The 20,375-nt window shown below is 36.7% G+C and overlaps 1 protein-coding gene across 1 annotated transcript in view; it reads right to left on the bottom strand.

Annotated features, from left to right (window-relative positions):
- The window catches only part of LOC149552313 (Lycopene beta/epsilon cyclase protein), a 406,544-nt gene that overhangs the window by 370,600 nt on the left and 15,569 nt on the right, over positions 1–20,375 (bottom strand). The window lies entirely within an intron of this gene.

Raw genomic sequence — 20,375 nt, 5'->3', positions numbered from 1 at the left:
ATAGGCTATGGACATGACAATGAGTAATGAGTAATTATGTGTAATTCATGACTGTTGGTACTAGTTTTCCAACCAAATGCCAACTCCAAGAAACAAATGATACCACCTACCTTCAAATGATGTAGAGATTACACATGAATCTTTTCTTAAAGGAGTCATTTTTGGCCATCATTTTACAGAAACCATAACTAAAGACAGCTTTGGTATACCTCTTTCCTTGTGATATTATATTCATTAACCCATGTTTCATGAGCAATGGTTCAGAAGAAACTATCTCTCATGACAATGAATGGAACACATAGCACTCATTGTATCTGGTGATGCTCACAGAGGTGAAGCACTGGGACTTCTTGGGAGGTCATCCATCCCAATACTACTCCATCTCAAGTGCACTTAACTACTGAGTTTCCTCCAAGGTTAAGCCCACTTTGCTTGCAACCCCATTTGCAAAACATTATGTATGTGTTGTGCCTTATGAACCATTCATTTTAAATCCTCTTAAGATCTTCAATTGATAAGTAGGAGATATCTTCCATAAAAGTCCCAATATTTCACCTCTATGAGCATCACCTAGATGCAATGAGTGCAAGTGTTCTATTCATTTTCATGAGAGATGGGTTCTTGTGAACCACTATTCATGAAACATGGATCAATAAGCTTGATTCAAAATACTACATAGTTGAATCACGATAGGAATATCAACATTTGACTTGCTATGGAAGGTCTATCCTACTTATCACTTGGTGAGCTTAAGGGGCTTTAAAATGAATGGTTCATAAGGCACAACACTTGCTGAAGGTTTTGCAAATAGGGTTGCAAGCAAAGTGAGCTTAACCTTGGAAGAACCTTCATGGTTAACCGTGCTTGAGCTGGAGTAGTGTTTGGATGAGTGACCTTCCGAGAAGTCCCAATACTTCAACTCTATGAGCACCACCTAGATGCAATAAGTGTTAAGTGTTCCATTCATTCTCACAATAGATGGGTTATTGTGAACTACTACTCATGAAACATGGATCTATGAGTTTGACTCAAAAAACTACACAGTTGAATCCTGATAGCAGTATCATAATTTGACTTGTTATGGAAGATATCTCCTACTTATCAATCTCTTTTTATGCATTGCCTAATGGAGTAACAACCTGTTTCAAAAAATTTTATCACAATCTGCTAAGTGAAGGTAAACATCTAGGATGACGTACCTACACTGCCAAGTCCTAGAATTATCAAGACAATTCAATTCCTAGATGCAATGAGTGCAAGTGTTCTATTCACTATCATGAGAGATAGGTTCTTGTGAACCACCGTTCATGAAACATGGGTCAATAAGCTTGACTCAAAATACTACATAGTTGAATCTTGATAGGAATATCAACATTTGACTTGCTGTGGAAGATCTATCCTACCTATCACTTGGTGAGCTTAAGGGGCTTTAAAATGAATGGTTCATAAGGCACAACACTTGCTGAAGGTTTTACAAATAGGGTTGTAAGCAAAGTGAGCTTAACCTTGGAAGAACCTTCATGGTTAAGCATGCTTGAGCTAGAGTAGTATTTGGATGAGTGACCTCCCGAGAAGCCCCAGTGCTTCACTTCTATGAGCGCCACCTAGATGCAATAAGTGTTAAGTGTTCTATTCATTCTCACGAGAGATGGGTTATTGTGAACTACTACTCATGAATCATGGATCTATGAGTTTGACTCAAAAAACTACACAGTTGAAACCTGATAGCAATATCATAATTTGACTTGTTATGGAAGAAATCTCCTACTTATCAATCTCTTTTTATTCACTGCCTAATGGAGCAACAATTTGTTTCAAAAAAATTTATCACAATCTACTAAGTGAAGGTAAACATCTAGGATGACGTACCTACACTGCCAAGTCTTGGAATTGTCAAGACAATTCAATTCCTTAGCCCAATTATTTGTTCTTTGTGTTATACTTGAATCTACGATATCAAACTGTCTTCATGCTTTTCATCCAAAACTCATTCCAACTGACATACTAATATTAGCAAACATAGATATATCATATACAAACTCCATTATACCATGTTCCAAAATTGTGCATCATCGCAACCCTTGTGAACTAACAATGGGCTTTGAGGGCCTTAGTTCTAGGGTTATAGGATTTCCAACAGCCTATGGTGAATTTTGGCTCAATTTTGAGGAACTTACGATTTATAGTAAGTCAACTATTGGTTTCAATGAGCTCAATTGAGTTAGAAGAGTTGAGTGATGCTCTTAGTTTTTATATCAAGCTTCTGGTTTGGCTCCAAGAATACTAGAGGGCGTATCTATTTATAGGAAGTCACTCTATATGGTTCATTCATTGTCTTTCTTCATCAGGATCACTCTAGTGTTGTCAAATTTCAATTCTAATGCTTCTTTAGTCATTTTTGCAGGACGGGTAAATTATTATTATTCATCTAAATATACTAAGGTTGTTATTTTTGTTGTTATTTTACTTTGGCTTCCTTAGTGTCATAGCTCATTGGAACTAGGTTGGAAAGTTTGAAACTTTGGGCACAAGAAATAGTGGCCTTGTGTGTGATAATGTTATGATATGGTTGAAAAGGTCGGTTTTGGTAGCCAAAAGAAATTAATAAATTATATATGTGGCACGTTATAAAACGATGTTGTCTTGATTAAGCTTCTTAAGTAAAGTTGCATTTGGGAAACTTTATGCCAATAAGGCTTATAAATATGAGCTCATTTTGATGGAAAACCATATGATTGATTATTTGTTTTTGTTGCTTGTGAAGGAGTTTTCCTAAGTTCATTCCTATGCCCTTGCTGAAGTATAAGGGTTTGAATCTAAGAATTTCCTTTGCAATTATCTTGCAAATTGCTGTTGTGGTATAGAAATTTTGCCAACTACTTTTCTACTGTTTTTCTCTGCATCTAAGAACTCAATTTGTGTTGGAGAAACTGTCAATGTTTGGAGGGAGAATTAGAGTTGTTGTAATTGAATTACGCCTGTGTGCGAAGTTTGGAGACAAATGTACACATTTGAGAGGTTGTTCATTCTCAAGGCTGTGGCTAGCTTGTTTGTGGTCTGCAATCAGTAGACTGCAATTAAATTATTGAGGCTTGAGTTAATTGGTTAAGTGCCAGCAGCCATACTGGAAGCCTGTGTACATTTGTTGTGGCTTGTGATTGACTTTATGAGGGCTGCAATCAGTAACTTGGTGGCTTGTGACTCTCATTCACTTGTACAGGACTGGTATCTAAAAATACAGGGCTTGCATTCCCATATTTATTGCCCTACAATTATTATTTGGAGGCCTGTGTCTGTTCATTGGGCCTGCATTTAGGTGTTTGGAGTTGTGAACGTCGAGCCTCTGCTACTGGTGTTTGGGAAGAATATACAACCTGTTGTTCATGCACATAGGATTCTAATTTAAGCAGCCATTCTGCCATTCGACTCTCAGCTGGGGTCTACAGGTTCATGTCTGTTTATTTTGTAAACAAACATTGGCATAACAAGTTATAAATTGCAGTTAGAATTCCATTTCTGTAATTGTTATGAGTGTTTGTTTAAAGACAAGGCATTGCTCATTCCTTGCATTGATAATAATAATTTGACATTTTAGTGACTAGTTGGATTTGTTAAATTCATAACTTCATTTTTAGTCGAATGCTTTTAATCTAGAAAAAAACACTTAGATCAGAGTTGCAATTATAAACTGTGATAATAGCCATAATCAGTTGTAAGCTCGCTTGCAAAGTGATACAGCTAAATGGTAAAGAAAAGTTAGTGTTGTCAAGCTAGAGGCGGTTGAGAATTATTACAAACTATGGCCATGTAGTTGCTTCCAGTGAAGCTCATGTAGTTGCTTCCAGTGAAGCTCCCTAAAATTGTTGCTCTACTAATAGTTATCCCCTGTGATACTTTGACAATTTTCCATCAACTTTATCCTTACTGCATGCAACCTTAACTGATAATAGTGTTGTCATAAATGGCAAAATCCATGTATCTTCATTAGCCAACTTGCCAACAATAATGTGGGTTGTGACCAAGTATCCCAGCCACCCTTGAAGAAGAAGCAGCAGTTGAGGGCATAGTGGGCTCATTGTGGACCACAGATCCACAAATCTTCTACCCCGTTGGCTTCCACTTCCGCTAGTTCTAGTAAGCCACTGCCACATGCATATTCTGTAGATAGTTTTTTGTGCACAGAAACACACCAATGTGCATTGCGAAGTTGACATTCAATGTGCTGATTTTTTATTTTTTAACATCCCTTTCAATATTGCAGCAAGTCCCTATTGTCTGAATTTTGTAATGGAAATTACCGTGGCAGGGATGGGCCACAAGGCACCTACTCCTGCAGACTTGAGTGGGAGGTCAGTTCACTTGTTTTAATTTTTAAATGTTTTACGGTTTTACAATTTACTTATTTTTGTTGAATGTAAAGTTTTGTCCAAATGCATGTGATTACATGCGAATAACTATTAAAGGCTTGTTATCACATGTAAATGATCTTTTTATTAAGTTTTTTATGTGTAATATCCATTTTGAAACCTGTCAGCAACCTTTATGAGTTTTGACATCATCTTTTTTATATGAGTTGCATGTTTATATAAAACAATACATGTCTAGTCATACTCAAATCCTATTATGAGTTCTGAAAAGCATGTATCATGAGTTAAAATGCCTGTATTGGGCATTTTATCATGTGTTGCCCTTCTAAAAGACCATGGCAGTGATTTTATTGCCTTTTAGACGCATTGCTTGATCAAGTGGGACATGTTTGAAGTGTTTGAAATCCTGTTATTGGTCTTTATAATGCATGCGATACATATTTCTCCCTTCCTGATAAGCATTTTAAATACATTATGTGTTGTGTTCTACTCCTCTGAGCACAGTGGCGATTTTGTCTGTATTTGCACATCACAAATTCTTATGCAGAAGCCTGTGTTTGGAGTTGTGAAGCCTGTTTTGGGCATTCAAGTGCAAGACAGCATCTACAGCAGTGGTTTGAAGTTGCAAAGCTTACAAAGAAACCTGTCTAGGGCAAAAATGCATCATTTGCAGCATGTGTTCACTTCAATAAATCGTGTGTTGCTTCTAAGGACATTGTTTTCCCCCTCTACTACATCTTCGATTGCAATAGCTTCAAAAATCAGCATAGAGCAGATTTGAACAGGTCTCTGGCTCCATATCTTCATGCATTTTGGCTCTCATTCCTGGCCATTTGTCAGGGACTTAATGAGGACTGTGTTTTTCCTTCATTATTGGGGAGATTTGGTCAATCTTCATTGCATATATAACTCCAATCTTGAGATCTTTTGCTAAATCAGAAATCTCTTGGATTTGATACAAATTTTCTTCAACATTTTGAGAGATTATTTCTCTTGCATTTCTCGGGAGGAGATAAGTTCGTTTTGTAAATTTTTAGGGCTTTCTTTCCAACTTTTTGAATATATTTTTGCTTGTTCATGTTTATACAAATCTTTACCTCCAATCTTGGTATCTTTTGCTAAATCCAAAATCTTTCGATTTAATAAAGATTTTCTTCAACATTTTCAAAGATTATTTCCCTTGCATTTCGCAAGAGGAGGTAAGTTTGTTTTGTAAATTTTTAGGGATTTTTTTCAAAGTTTTTGAATATATTTCTGTTTGTTCATGTTTATAAAAATCTTTAATTTCATTTCCAGATTTGTATGAATTTATTTTTAAGTGTTGATCTTCCCCATTTTTGTCTCATCATTTCTTTTAAGTTGCATTTACAAGAACAACATCATTCTTGCATATGCAATTGGGATTAGAACTCCATTCTAAGTAATAAATCATTCCAAAAAGAGCAAGTTTTTCCCTGTGATGGAATGCAAGCTAAAAAGCCCACTTTTAAGTGTTTTGCATACACTTTTTCCTCTTTTTTCAATGCTACAAATGGACTTAAAAATCCCATTTGTATGCATCTAGAGCCTTCTGGAGAACTTGTAGTGAGACATAAAAACCCCACCTATGAGTAAATGAATTCCCTTTTTGTATATATGTACATATGCACCCCATTTACTTAGTTTCACACTTGCTGTTCGCTCATATGCAGCGCTCCCAGAAAAACTTGATTTTGAGTTTTTCCATCATTTAAAGAGCTGATTTTGTCCAAAATACATTGCCCTTTGCTACTCAAAAACTCTCCACTCCAATTCTACTTGCATACTTTCAAATCTACACCATTTTTATCTCAATCCAGCCTTCTATGGATCCGTCAAATGAAGATGTACTTACACTTAAGAATTTCCATTTAACAGTGTTGACTGCACACAATCTTGCTATGTCAGAAGGAGTTGTCTCACTAAAGGGCAAAGAGAATAAGAAAATGGAGTATCAGTACAATAAGTACCAAAATCACATTTCTCCTTCTCAAGTCACATCATATGTCGATGAGATATGTGATACACAACTTGGTCACCTATGTTAATGTTTAGCGTCGGAAGAAGCAAAACATGCATTACTTAATATACTGATAACACTGTTGATGTCACATACAATACAGGGATCTATGCACACATATATGTGTATATATTTCAATATACGTACACATATATGTATGCATACATCCATGCACTATTATACCTGCTATTGACATTGCAGAGATCATGTTATTATACCTGTTATCGGTATCACAGAGATCATGTTATTATACCTGTTGTTGGCATCACTAGAGTATGTTATTAACAGACTTCATTGTGTTTCGGCACTTATGTTATTGCCTTGTTATCAAGCAGTGATTCCTTATCGTGCCTTATCATATTATCGGCACCGACGATACATTAGTTATTTGTTTGTTTGTATTAACTATTAACAAACATGCCTCCCAAGAGGTATGTCTCTACATGGCCTTTGGGCCACGTAGAGACATGACTCTTCGGAGTCATGTCCCTTCACAACTTATATAAAGGGAGTCGCTGCTGCAGGGAAAGCATCATTCCCACAGCATCCAAGTACCTGCAGTCAGCAATAATCATATACATTGCTCCTCACTATCACTTGCAAATTATCTATTACTATTATATAGAATTTCAATATTGCTGTCGCTGCTAAAAGAAGATAATCAAACAGATATAACTGAGTTTGCTGCCAAAGGAAATCAAAGTCATTCTGCATTATACAAGTAAGATACTCTTTGCATATATTTAATTGTAATAGTTTTATCTATCAGAGATCCACATCTTTAACATGGTATCAAAGCAGTACTGATAAGAAAAACTATTGCAAAATATTAATTCTAAATCTAAGACTAAGTTAAAAGAAAGAAAAGTTTTTGTTAAGCATTAAAATGGTGAATCACGTAAGAATTGAAGATAGACTAGATGGAGCATCCAATTTTTCATCTTGGAAAACCAGGCTATTAATAATTCTAAGAGAGATGGAATTAGAAAATCACATTGAAACAAATTTACTGATGCCTGAAAATGAACCTGAGAAAGCAACATGGAAAAGGCATAATAATAAGGCAATGAAAATAATCATAGATTCAGTAAAGGATCATATACTTTCTTCCATAGCCAATCTTAAAACTACATTTGATATGTTCTCCACTATTCAGAATACATTTGAAATTAATAATAAAAGTAGATTGCTAACTCTGAAACAAGATCTACTTTACATAAAAATGAAAAATGGAGAATCCATTACCTCTTATTTCCTTAGAATTACTGAGTTAAAGGATCAACTTGCTACTATGCAAAGTCAAATGGATGATAAGGAACTAAGCAAGATTGCTCTTAGAGGTCTTCCTCTATCATGGGAAACTTTCATATGAGGTTTAAGCAATTGCCCTGAACTTCCAAAATTTGATCAACTAAAGAATGAATGTACTCAAGAGGAGTCCAAATTAGCCTCCAGAGATCTAATTTCAAATCAAGATGGTGACATCCAAGCATTGTATTCCAAATCAAATAAGAAAAGAAAGTTCAAGCATAACAAGAAGGACGACAAAAGAAATCACAAATTTCGTAAACGTGACTGGTCCAAAGTAAGATGCTTTAAATGTGATAAGCTCGGTCATTCCTACTATGTGTGTCCTGAAAAACAGAAAATTCAAGTAGCTTTAACAAAAGTTAAAGAAGAAAATAATGAGAAAATAGATAAAGAAAATTATGCATTTATAGTAGCTCTCTGAAGTGAGTTAAGCACTAACCACAACACCTGGATCATAGATAGTGGAGCTTCTCGTCATATCACTGGATTTAAGGATAAATTTGAAACCCTCTCAAATCATGAATCAGAAGAAGTAACTATTGGAGACAATTCCTCTCACCCTATTAAAAGAATTGGTACTTGTTCCATTCAACTGAATTCTAAAATCACTCTTCAACTCAAGAAAACCTCCTGTCACCCTCTGTTATGTTACAATTCCTTATGCAATAACCTCAAATGTTACTAAATCTGAATGTCATATCCTGCAGAAGTCGTACGCCTAGATCTGTGTAATCTATACGCCATAAAAACCCGTGCAACATTTTATGCAAAACCCAAACCCCACAAGGCAAAATCCGTTCAGCAACAATATTTCAAGCATATAATGAAATCCTATTAAACTGCAATCGAAATCCGTATGGCTTCAATGCTTCAGCCCACACCCAAAATCCGTACCCCAATCTTCAAAAGCCTAAAATCCATACGATACAAAATCCAAGCCTTTAAAAAATCTGTACGCTACTTATTGAAATCCGTATGGTGCAAAAACAGCTAGCGAATCGTACGCCAGGAAAGTCCATTCGCCAAATTTGTATTTGATGTGCTCTGCAAAATCAGTACGGCAAATAGACTTTTATAACATCCGTATGGTGTGATTTAGAAACCCGTACAGAGCACAAGCTTAAAAGCCGTACAGTGGACCTCATTAGAATTCTCGACTTTGGAAATCCGTACGGTGACTCTCAAAAACCGTACAATGTCTGTCCTCCCTAAAACCATATGGTAGCCAAAACTGTACATTGCATCTTCATTGGAATTTCTATACGCTACTTTGTCATACCTTTAAAATCTGTACGTCGTACAGCAAGCAAACAATAAATTCCGTACAGTGAGGGTGTTAAAAATCCGTATGCTGCTTCAGTAAGCAGCCTTCAAAAACCGTACTCTGCCTCTAAAAATCGTACTTCAACTTCAAAAGCTTAAAAACTGTACACCAACTTCAAATAAAAACCGTACACTACTTTCAAATATTAAAAACCGTACACCAACTCCAAAACTGTATGGTGAGCAGATTAAGAATCCGTACAGTGCCTCTTTTTTTTTTTTTTTTTCCTTTTCTTTTCTTTTTTTTTCTTTTTTTTTTTTTTTAAAAAAAGAAAAATTTCAAACAACTATGTACAATATTTACATATGTACAGTACTTACAGTCTTCTTCTCAGTTGTTCATCCATGGAGGTGCGTTATTTCTTTCATGGCAGACATTCAAATTTGACCTATTCACTATGTCGGCAACTTTCTTTCCGTCTAGCATCCGCAAGTTCAGAAACTCCTCCCTCACTTCTTCCACCAAATCAAGCCGTTGTCGATTCTCCTTCAACAATCCTTCCACACTCTTGTTTCCGTCGGCAATCTTCTGAAATCTCCTTCGACGCTCTGTCTGCTAAGCCAAAATTACATTTTCTTGCGCAATGCGTATGTCATCCTTTTCCTTCAACTTTTCTTATCTTTGTTCAACTGATTCAGCATTTAATTCATATCCACCTGCCTGCGTACCAAGTCCATTGGGCAACGGCGCCAAATGTTTACCGCATAGGTTAATTAAGAATGGCACACAGACAATGAACACGAACAACAGAATTCCTTAGATTATTATTCGCATATGCCAAAACATTACATTATGCTTCAATGATAAGATGATTACAATGCTTCTCGAAGGGGTTATAAATACTTTCCGAAGAACTTTCCCGAAGGAGTCCGTTGACCACATACAACATGCCGCTACATAACAAAAACCTTTCCGAAGGGACCCGTCGGCTGATACACAATTTCCTTTCCGAAGGGACCCATCGGCTGATACACAATTTCCTTTCCGAAGGGACTCGTCGGCTGATACACAATTTCTACCGATGACAACTTCAACCAAAGATGAGATGTTGCTTATCAGACAAAGTTATAATCACTTGGTTGCAACTTTTCCTGTGCCTTCCCTGGAGCCAAGATTTGTTATGGCATGTGCCATGAATTTTCATTATCCCTTCAAAACCATCAAGGATCAAGATGGAAATATTGTCATGAACCTAGATCTGCAAACCATTGATAGGTTGACAAGTTATAATTATAAAATTTTGCAGGACAATCTTGAAAAGAACATAGGGGAGTACAACAATCTCAACTCCAAAGGCTCAGACACAATTCGTAAAACAACTACCATTGGACAATACACAGGCATGCCAACTCTAGATGTAGATGAATCCCTCAGTAGATTCGAAAGTTTTATAAACAAAGTTTGAAGGTAGCTATCAAGTGTTATGGACACTTACCCTTTATCTTATGCTTTAATAGAATAGGTGTAGATTGGCAGATTACATGTAGAATATGTACAAGTTGTTAATACAAGAAACATGTACTTGTATATTACTTTCATGTAATCATGTTACAAGCACTTTAGGCCTTGTAGCATTGAATAAGTCAAAGGTGGTTAATGGTTTCCCCTTGTTTCTCCACTTTTCCCTCAACTCCTTACCTATATAAAGGAGTGAGGCCCATTGCATATTATCATCTTTTGGTTTTCAGTAAGAAGGATATGCTTGGAAGTCTTGTATCTTGAAGACTTTGAGTTTCATGGTGCAGTTTTCTGAATTGAATAAAAGTAGGATTTTCCAAAATTTGTATTGCTAATCTTAAGATTGATTAATGCATTCCTATGCTGCATTAGTTAGTCTTTCTTAAATTCAGTTTAGCTTTCCTTGTGTGATTCCTTTGAAAATTCAACATAGTTTCTTGAAGGCTTGTGCTTCAAGGGAAAAGATTGCTAGAATTAAATGGTGGCTGCAAATAATAAAAGCTAAAGACTTTGAGCTTCTGTTTTATATGTTTTATTTAAGTTTTAAGATTACAGGTAAGAGACTTTGTGCCTTACTAGTTGTTCCAATTGAATCCTAATTTCGATTAATTGCAGGAGACTTTGGGTTCCTATTCTTATTCCACCAAAATATAATAGTAAAATTGTTATCTTAGGAGTTGTTCTTATGTCAACCACCCAGCCACTAGTATTATCATAGCAATAGGCATTTTTTGTTAAATTTGAAGTTATAGCTGTTTGTGAATCATTCTTAAGAAAAGAGTTGATTAAGAGAACTTCCCCTTTTGCAATTTCAGTTAAGTTTGTGTTCAAGCCACCTTACCTAAAGTCACAATCTTGTAAGTGGTGGTCTCAAATGAAACACAAAAAAATTAGCCAACAAATTTAATTAATGATTAATAATGACTCTAATAGTTCATTAAGTTCTTTGCAGGATTCACAACAAATCTAGGTGTTCGCTGGTTGACTTAGATGCCAAGGCACCTTGTCGAAAATAGCACTGACCATAAATTTACTTACTATAAATAGTAAGTCCCTCAAACTAAGCAAACAGACAAATGAGTTTATCACTATGCATAACATGAATCCAAGTGCCACTACCAGATGTAAAAAATCCTCAACAATGACTTGCTATAAATAGTAAGTCTCTACATAATTGTTGTAGTCAACGATATTGAATCTCAACAATGCTACCAAGTTGTTCAAGTGCCTTGCTAAAGATAGTAACCCTAAATTTCCCAAAATAGAGCAAATAGTAAGTGTGCCAATTAACTCTGACCTCTGGAGTGGAAATACAGCCTCTGGTTCATCCAACTAAGATTCTCTATCCACCAAAATTAGCCTATGAGGACTAGTGATAGGCTAAACTAAACAACTCAAATGCTCACGAAAAATGGGGACAGTTTCTTGTCCCCAAGCAATCATGACTACAACCAACTCCACTACACTAGAGGTCCAAAGGAAGATGGAAAAATGTCCCACACTAAAACACAACTCCATAGAAATGAACAACTTGTTAAACCCATCTCTATGCACTAAAACAATGAATTTGAAACAAATTGCGTACATGAAGATTGAAGGTGTAACTGCAAGTGATCCACACCATATACACACTGCAATACTCCCTAGGTGAACCCAAAATGGAACCCCTATGTACGCACAGGATCCCACAACACACTAAAGAGTTTACAAACTCATTGACATTCTCAAATTTTACAATGATTCAACTGATCTCTTACAATCTCAAGATTGCAATTAAGATTAAGAGTTTTCGTTCTTCAAAACAAAACAATGGTTGAAAACCTAGGATTCTCTTCCAAGGTCAAAAATTTCCACTAGCATAATCAAAATAATCATCAATAATGAGTTTGATTTACTTTTTGATGTACTTTTATAACTCCAACCTCCTTATTAGCACTTAAATCCACTTTTAGGTTTTTAATAAGACTTATATAATAGGTCTTCAAACTCGAGTGCTCATATTCATTAATATCATTTAAAATAATATAACTTGTGTACACATTGACTTTCTAAAATACTTCAATATTTAGGCCTTCAAAATATAATCCATCAATTACACTTTATGTCACCTAAGTGAAGGGTTATGGCCTCATTGACTATAAAGTGACTTTTTAACCTTATATATAATTATTAATAATCACTTTAGTTTTAATTAAAATGACATAGCTCCACAAATAATCATTATTTCTCAATTTTGTCTGAACCTAGGAGTTAACCATTATGTCCACTGTGCACCCAACTACCTTACCAAAAATAGTAAGGGGACCCTCTATATCATCCCCTAACATGTTATAATTAGTAAATCCCTGAATATATGATCAACAAAGATGCCAAGGGTCAATACTGCAACTGAGGCTAGTTAAGATGCTCTGCCAAATAAAGAAATTGTGCGAAAATTGACTTACTATTAATAGTAAGTCCCTAAATAACTACTCAAGCCTAGGATGCCAAATTTTAATACTTACCATTAATAGTAAGTCCTTGAATAACTACTCAAGCCTAGGATGCCAAATTTTAATACTACAAGCAACAAATTCAAGTGCTCTGCTAAAGATAGAAATGTGACTTTCCTGAAATACACTTACTATAAAGGGTAAGTGTGTCAATATAAACCACATGAAGAGAAATCTTAAACATGTTGACTACTAGGGTAGGAAATTGGCTTCCAATTCTGCCAGTTGGAGTCTTTGAATAACTCTATTTGCCTTTGAGGGTCAAGAAATGGACTAATCTCGCATATATAGGGACATTACAGACTCAGAATCTCTTTGATCAAACTCTTCCTCAAAAATTCTTGTACTTGTTTATTCAATTGTTCATTCTCCGTAGATGTCATTTTTTGTGCAGCCTTGTTTGGCAAATTAGCTCGTGGAATTAGATCCATACAATGACTGATACTCCTTCTAGGTGGTAATCCATCTGGTACAGTATCTAAGACTATATCTTTATCATCAGCATCTCCATTATCTCCTTTGGTATTCCTTCTGATTTGGATTCATCTTTCTTAGGGATCAATGCATAGAAAATAATCTCATTCCTTAAACCAACTAGGAATTTTTCTTCCTTCAACGAAACTCTAACACTAGTACAAATCTCACTCTTAGGAGTCTCTTCTAAAGGCAACAAAAATTATTTCATCCCATTTGGACCAATAGTATATATGTTCTTTCTCCTATCATGCAATGCTTGTTTATCATACTACCATGGTCTGCCCAACAAGAGATGACATACATCCATAGGCATAATATCACATAGAACTCCATCATGATAAGATCGGATCTTAAATTTCACCAAACATTGTTCACTTATTAGTAACTTATGATCATTTTGAATCCAGGCTATCTAATAAGGCTTAGGGTGCTTCAATCTCTACAACATCAACTTGCTCACCAATTCCTCTGAGACTAGGTTGGTAGAACCACCATTGTCAATGACCACTTTGCAACATTTCCCTTCAACCTTGCATCTTGTTTGGGACAGACTCTTCCTCTGCAATGGTTATTGATCCATCTCATTCTGACATAGGGCTCTCCTTATCATCAAGGCTTCTACATCTTCAAGTTGGCTTAAGGATCCAATGGGTTCATCCTTAGCAAATTGAGTCCCTCCACTATTATCTATCCTCTTATTTGAATTCCCTTGACTAGATTCAAAGGCTTGGAGTCCTTCTCCACCATACTTAAGCAAGTTTCTCTAAACATCCTCTTATCATCTCTCCTATAGCCATTTTGTCCACCACTCCTATAGAAGTTTCTGTCATCCCTTCCGTGTGAGTTGTCCTCTATAATTTTTGGTTTGCACTTGTTTTGATCCATATGACATCTTCCTCCTCCAATGAATGTTATTCCTCTCTAAAATCTTTCTCTTCTTCCTCTTTGTCTTAGCTAATGCCTTTTGTTCAACTTTTCCTCAACCTTTCAAGGCATATTGATAAGCCTCTTCTACACTCTGTAACTTGATCAAATTGATCTCGTTCCATATAGAAATCATCAAACCATTTAGATACAGTGCTACTCATTCAACATGATCCTCAAATTATCTAGGTCCGATGTCCAACTTATAGAGCTCCTTAGTATACTCCTTCACACTAAATTCCTTCTACTTTAGCTTTTGTAACTTTTGGAACAAGCTCGCATGATAATTTGCAGATAAGAATTTGGCCTTAAACTTATTTACCATCCTATTCCAATATTTGACCTTTTCTTTTGTCTCTTCTTAAATGCCAGCCTACAAATTTCCTTGCCATAACAATGCATGTCTTCTCAACTTTGTGCAAGCATACTTCACCTTTTTATCCTCACTTGTACCTTCAAAGTCAAAGTATTTCTCCATCTTTGTCACCCAATCAAGTAATTCATCCAAATTTAATTTATCATCATAGTATGGTGGGTTAAAATGTGGTCTAGTATTTACCCTATTTAGGGCTCTTGAGAGTCTCTCATTTCCTAGTCGAGCTCTAGTTCTTCTTCCATGATTTCCTCTTTTACTTCTTCACTAACATCCTCAACATGCTGACCTCTTCTATGAGTCATTTCAATAGCTTTCAACTTTGTTGCAATTTGCCTTAACATATCCATCACATTTGCATCTCTCTTTGCTCCACCACCTCTGGCATTCCTCTTCAGGACATCCTTGTGTGACTCCTCTGCAATTGCAGGTCAAATCTCTACTCTACCACCCCACAACAAATCAATTACAGGACTTTGAAAACCCTGAAAATGACAATTTGCAATTACAATGTAATATCCCTTTCGGATATTTTCCAATAACCCTTGATAAAAATGTGCAGTTTTTAACAGCGAACAAAAAACCAATACTTGATACAATTTCCAGAATTTTAATAGATTTATAACCAACAGATTTGAATACAAGAAAACTCAAAAAAGTTTGTTTATTTCCTCCAATATTCAGAAATACATACATAAATAAAGAATTAACACAAATAGTTGCCAACTAATGTTACTATATTATACAACAGCAATACAATAACGTGCAACAATCCAAATAATCCAATCTTATACACAGAAATAACAGTCAGATTGGAAATATAAATAACCCTGTAAGAAGGCTAGGTTTGTGTCCAACCTTCAAAAATTCTTCAAGGGTTTGCATCCTAGAAGAAATAACCAGCAATTGTTTCTAGCTCCCAGATTAATATTTGCTTTGAATATTATAATCTTCATATTTTATCCCATGTGGAGTCAGTTGTACCTTTATTACTTTTTCCAATGTGATGCATGCTCTTTTAAGCAATGTGGGATAAAGCACCTTTTTGTCCTTTAGTCAGTTAAGTGAACATAGTAACTTTTTAAAATAAAATGACTTTAATAGTCACTTAGTCAAGAAACCATAAAATTGTCACCATTAAAATAATTGACCAAACAAACTCGGATAAGCACGTGCAACAGCTCGTTGGAAAGCTCTCGACAAGACACTTCCAAACCAACACTAAGATATCCAAAATACTGAGCTCTATTCACTTACTAAAAATAGTAAGTATCCAAAGAACCTGCCAAAACTACTCCGATGGGTCTGAAACTGGAAATGTCTAGGCCAAATCTCAAACTGAACCCTAAAAAGAACCTTCTCGCCCCCGAAACCTAGGCGAAGTGAGCTAGCAACACTGAATTATAATGTGCCAGAAAAGGGGACATTACACAACCTCCCTTCTCAAAGATTGCTTTCCCTCAAGCAATCCGCTCACACCTGCAGAAATCAGATGCCAAGATCCCATACTCGCCTCGAGAATTGAGGTTCTACTCCTTAGTCGATGTACCCCAACATGCATCATCCCAAATCCAAAATGGTGAAATAGTACAAGAGGAATCAATGTGCCAAGTAACTGAATGCCAGAATCCCAAGGCTCACCATTAAGGGTCACCAACTGCCATCTGTTGTTGCCTTGTGTACCAATACCCTCATTCAGAATGAATGTCTCACTCCATGAGTGAGCCTACGAGTCTCTACTGTCAAGTGAAGATGGGAGCTCAGCAATATACCAATATCCACCCCAAAATGATAGCAACCAAACTCTTGAACGAGCTCCCCGATAAAAAGTAATACATAGAGATGCTCCACTTGGATCCCAAGTGAGAACTCGTGCGTTGTTTGAAAAACCACTGACCAATTCCTGTAACATCTGTACCACTGTACCACTCCTGTAATATTTGTACCCTTGTATCACTATACCACTCTTGCAATATATGCTCCAATGTCAATGATAGATCCGGCCAATCCGATTCCACCACCATATCACTCTGGTGAAAAAGGAGTAATCCTAATCTTTGGATCTCTGATATGTCTAAAAGCTAAAAAACGCAGATCATAATCATGCGACTGTGTAGCAACACAACATAATCCACCAGATGTAAGATACTAGTAACACCTGGATTTTCGACCACCCAATCAACATGATCCTGGGTAAATGAAAGAGCGGTTGGTGAATCACCCACATCATGAGTGCTAACACTGTCTTCAATACCCTGCTGAAATAAAAATGTAGACACCTCATGTGGAACGTAGGGTAATGTGTGATCTCCCCACTCACCTGCAAATAACTCATTAACCCTGGAAGGCCAAATAGAATTAGCGAATAAATTACTAACATACACAAGCAAATCACCGATAGTGGAAATATACCAACAAGAAAAATCACCAATCAACATGTAGGCCGTGGCCATCTCATAAGAGTTGGGTGATAGAACTCTGGGCAAGCTAAAAATTCCCTCTGAGCATGCTAAGGATAAATCTAAACTTCCTACTCCACCATAAGTACTCTCGCTTCTGTCAAAGTCTTCATAAAAGGATGGTTCACCATTAGCTGAATTCTGTGAATTATCTTCACTTATCGTATCACTAACCATGTGCTCATGTGAAGATGTACAGCTGCTCTCATAAAAATCAGAATTTTCAGACTCACCAACTTGCTGATCCATAGAATTTTTCTCACCATAGGAAGTCTCAAATGGGAAATACGTGATTGAATCACATTACTTGCCTTCACATCTACCCACTTTATGAATCCCTTCAATGATTTGTTGATTTCTTGAGCCCTTAAACCCCGGTTATCTTCTTTATAAGTGGCTGCTCCACTCGTTTGATTTTTAGTTTTGTGGATGGAAAAATGTGTTAAGCTTAATTGAAGGCATAGCTCATCTACCTCACTCTCCTTGTCCCTTCCAAATTTTATTGCTAGATCTCTATCCATTAATAGTTGCAAGTACTCATATTTTATCATTTTTAAAATTTCAAAAACAGTATGTAAGAGAGGACTTGTGACACCGCATACACTACCATGTCTCTCTTCTATCACAATCTACCCCATGAGATCCTCAACCAATCTGGAAGAATCATCCATCCTTGTCAACACTTGGACAATCTTGTCCTCTTTGACCAAAAGCATATCCAATAAGTCAAGGAGTGATAATAGTTTTTGACCATCTCCTTCAAACACAAGTGAGCTGTTCTCCATAGAATTTTCTGATTTTTCAACACCTTGGAAAACAACATTTTCAGATATATTCTCTAACTCAATGTGTGCTAGATCATTTGTCCTGCCAACATCACTGTCCATTTGCTCCTCAAAATTTGATATAATTTCCATCTTGGTATCACCATAAAATTCATCCAAGTTAATTTCCATGTCACCAAATAAGATGTTGGAATTGCCAACGTTGACGATTTGGTCAACTCTACTGCATGGGCCATTAACCTGCTCATCAAAAGGACTAGTGTAAACAGCTCCAAGAGATACTTCTGTCTCCCAATTACCTGCTAGTATACCTATGCCCTTGTTATTGTTTTGTATATTATCATGCAAAGATTGCTCTTCTTTTTCAGTACTACTATCAAGTTGATTAATGCCTTCTTCATGCAATTTCCTATAACTGTCCTCTACAAGGAGATCTCGAGCCAGATCATAGTATTTGTTTCTTATCATATCCGTTTTCTTTTGTAGCTCTAGCTGAAAGTCCACATAATCAATGAAAGGAAAGTCTTTTTGAAGCTTTGTCAGAAATTTGTTTTAATCATCATATAGTCTCCTTACTTTTGTTTTAATGTCGAGTTGAAAATCTCGTCCCACTTCCTCTGCCATGTAGCTTATCAACTGAATTGCTCTCAATCAAAGGGGTGCCATTAGCGAAAATCACTTAATTCCAAATCCGTTTCAGATTTTTGCTCATGAAAATGTATATCACAAATACCCAAAGTGATCAAAGCAACATTACTACATTCAACTGTGAATTTCCGGTTTAGCCTGACAGTAGGTACCCTGAAAAATAATATTATTGCAGGTCTGTAATGAGCTAAATCAATCCCTACTAGTGTGGCATATAGGAGTTTCGTTTATAGTTTGAGCTTGTGGAAACATACCAAATAGATCATACTGCTATCTATACTGTATATTGGGCCCCAATGTTTACCACCATTCCAAATTAGAAAATGACTGTGACTAGGAACAAAGTTCCACAGCATGTATTTTATCAACATTTATGCTTCATACAAATGGACTATTTCATCTGTTTTAGTTGCCAAAATCAGTCCCAACCCCCCAAAATGTGGCATAGACTACCAGCTGTACTTTTATTTAGTCTTCACTAAAGCTTTTCAATAAAGATGTATGAATCTTCTTCTTAGGTGCCTACATTGTATCTTTCACAGCATCCTTAGCAAGTCTAGTAACATAAGTAGTAGCCACTGCTGTCACTAAGAGGCCTAAACCAAGTGTCAACAACTACTCATTTCCCCCAGGCAATCCTCCTGCCTCTTCTTGAATGAAAGCTCTACCAAAAGCACCAGCACTCACATATGCCCATGTTCCAAGAAGCATCCCCAAAACGTTTGATCAAATACCTGTTTAGCTAACTAACAAGGCATTCAAGTCCAGCAAAAGATGATGAAATTGTATTTAGCTCTATCTGTAGTAATGATCCCATTTCAGTATCTAGCATATAATCTAAACGATGTAGACCAAGGCGTATATCTTGTCTTATGTTATCTTGCAATGTTTTAGAATGAATATCTAAAAGTCGAGTTGTGAAGTCATCTGCCTTTCATGTCCTCCACTATTTTTGATGGCTCTAGTCTGAGGTAGTAAATACGATGGATTTACTGGTCTGTAGATAATATGCCGCCTACTGGTGAATATTACATTCCATGCCCGGCCTGCGAAGTCATTCACACCTGCGACCTCCCAGTGTCGTTAAGGTATGTACTGTGTGCAGAATGATGCCGACGTGGAAAGCTCTGCCTGCTCTGGTATCTACGCTGCTAATGAATATTGACGCCAACACCAAGGATTCCCGTAATCTCCTATTCGACCATAACTTGTTGGGCAACTAACTTCCCTCAAGCTACTATTACTCCGCGTAGAAGATGTTGACTGTCGGCGGAAAGAGGTCGACTAGTTATACAACTACTGCCGAGAGCGTGAGTGACTGACCCTACTCACTATTATGACTACCCGCGTTATTGGAGGTCGTGATCCGATAGCAATGGTCAATACATTCCGCACTGCGAGCAACTGTTGGAGCCATGTATCCCTGTTCGTCCAAGGTGTTCTCTTATCCAATGTTGTGAATCACAGACTGTACCCGCTATTATGCCACGGCAGCTGACTTTCCTCACGTCTAAGACCCCGGCCAAGTGAGAAAGTTTCTTGCGGAGACAACTTCATTGGGGGGGGTGATATGGATTCTCCCGACCACTGTGCTATTCCAATCTGCCTTGTTATGGGAAGATTAAGCCATGATAACACCCGGCCCGCCCAAGGTAATAACTAGCATCCATGTACTCAAACAAACCCAGTCTGAAGTTGTTCCTTTACCCGTCCGGATAT

Source organism: Cupressus sempervirens, chromosome 6 (assembly GCF_028749045.1).
Source record: "Cupressus sempervirens isolate cs-2001-9-10 chromosome 6, ASM2874904v1, whole genome shotgun sequence".
Lineage (NCBI taxonomy): Eukaryota > Viridiplantae > Streptophyta > Pinopsida > Cupressales > Cupressaceae > Cupressus > Cupressus sempervirens.
Note: the sequence above shows the minus strand (reverse complement) of the source record. Positions and strands in the feature narration are given on the sequence as shown.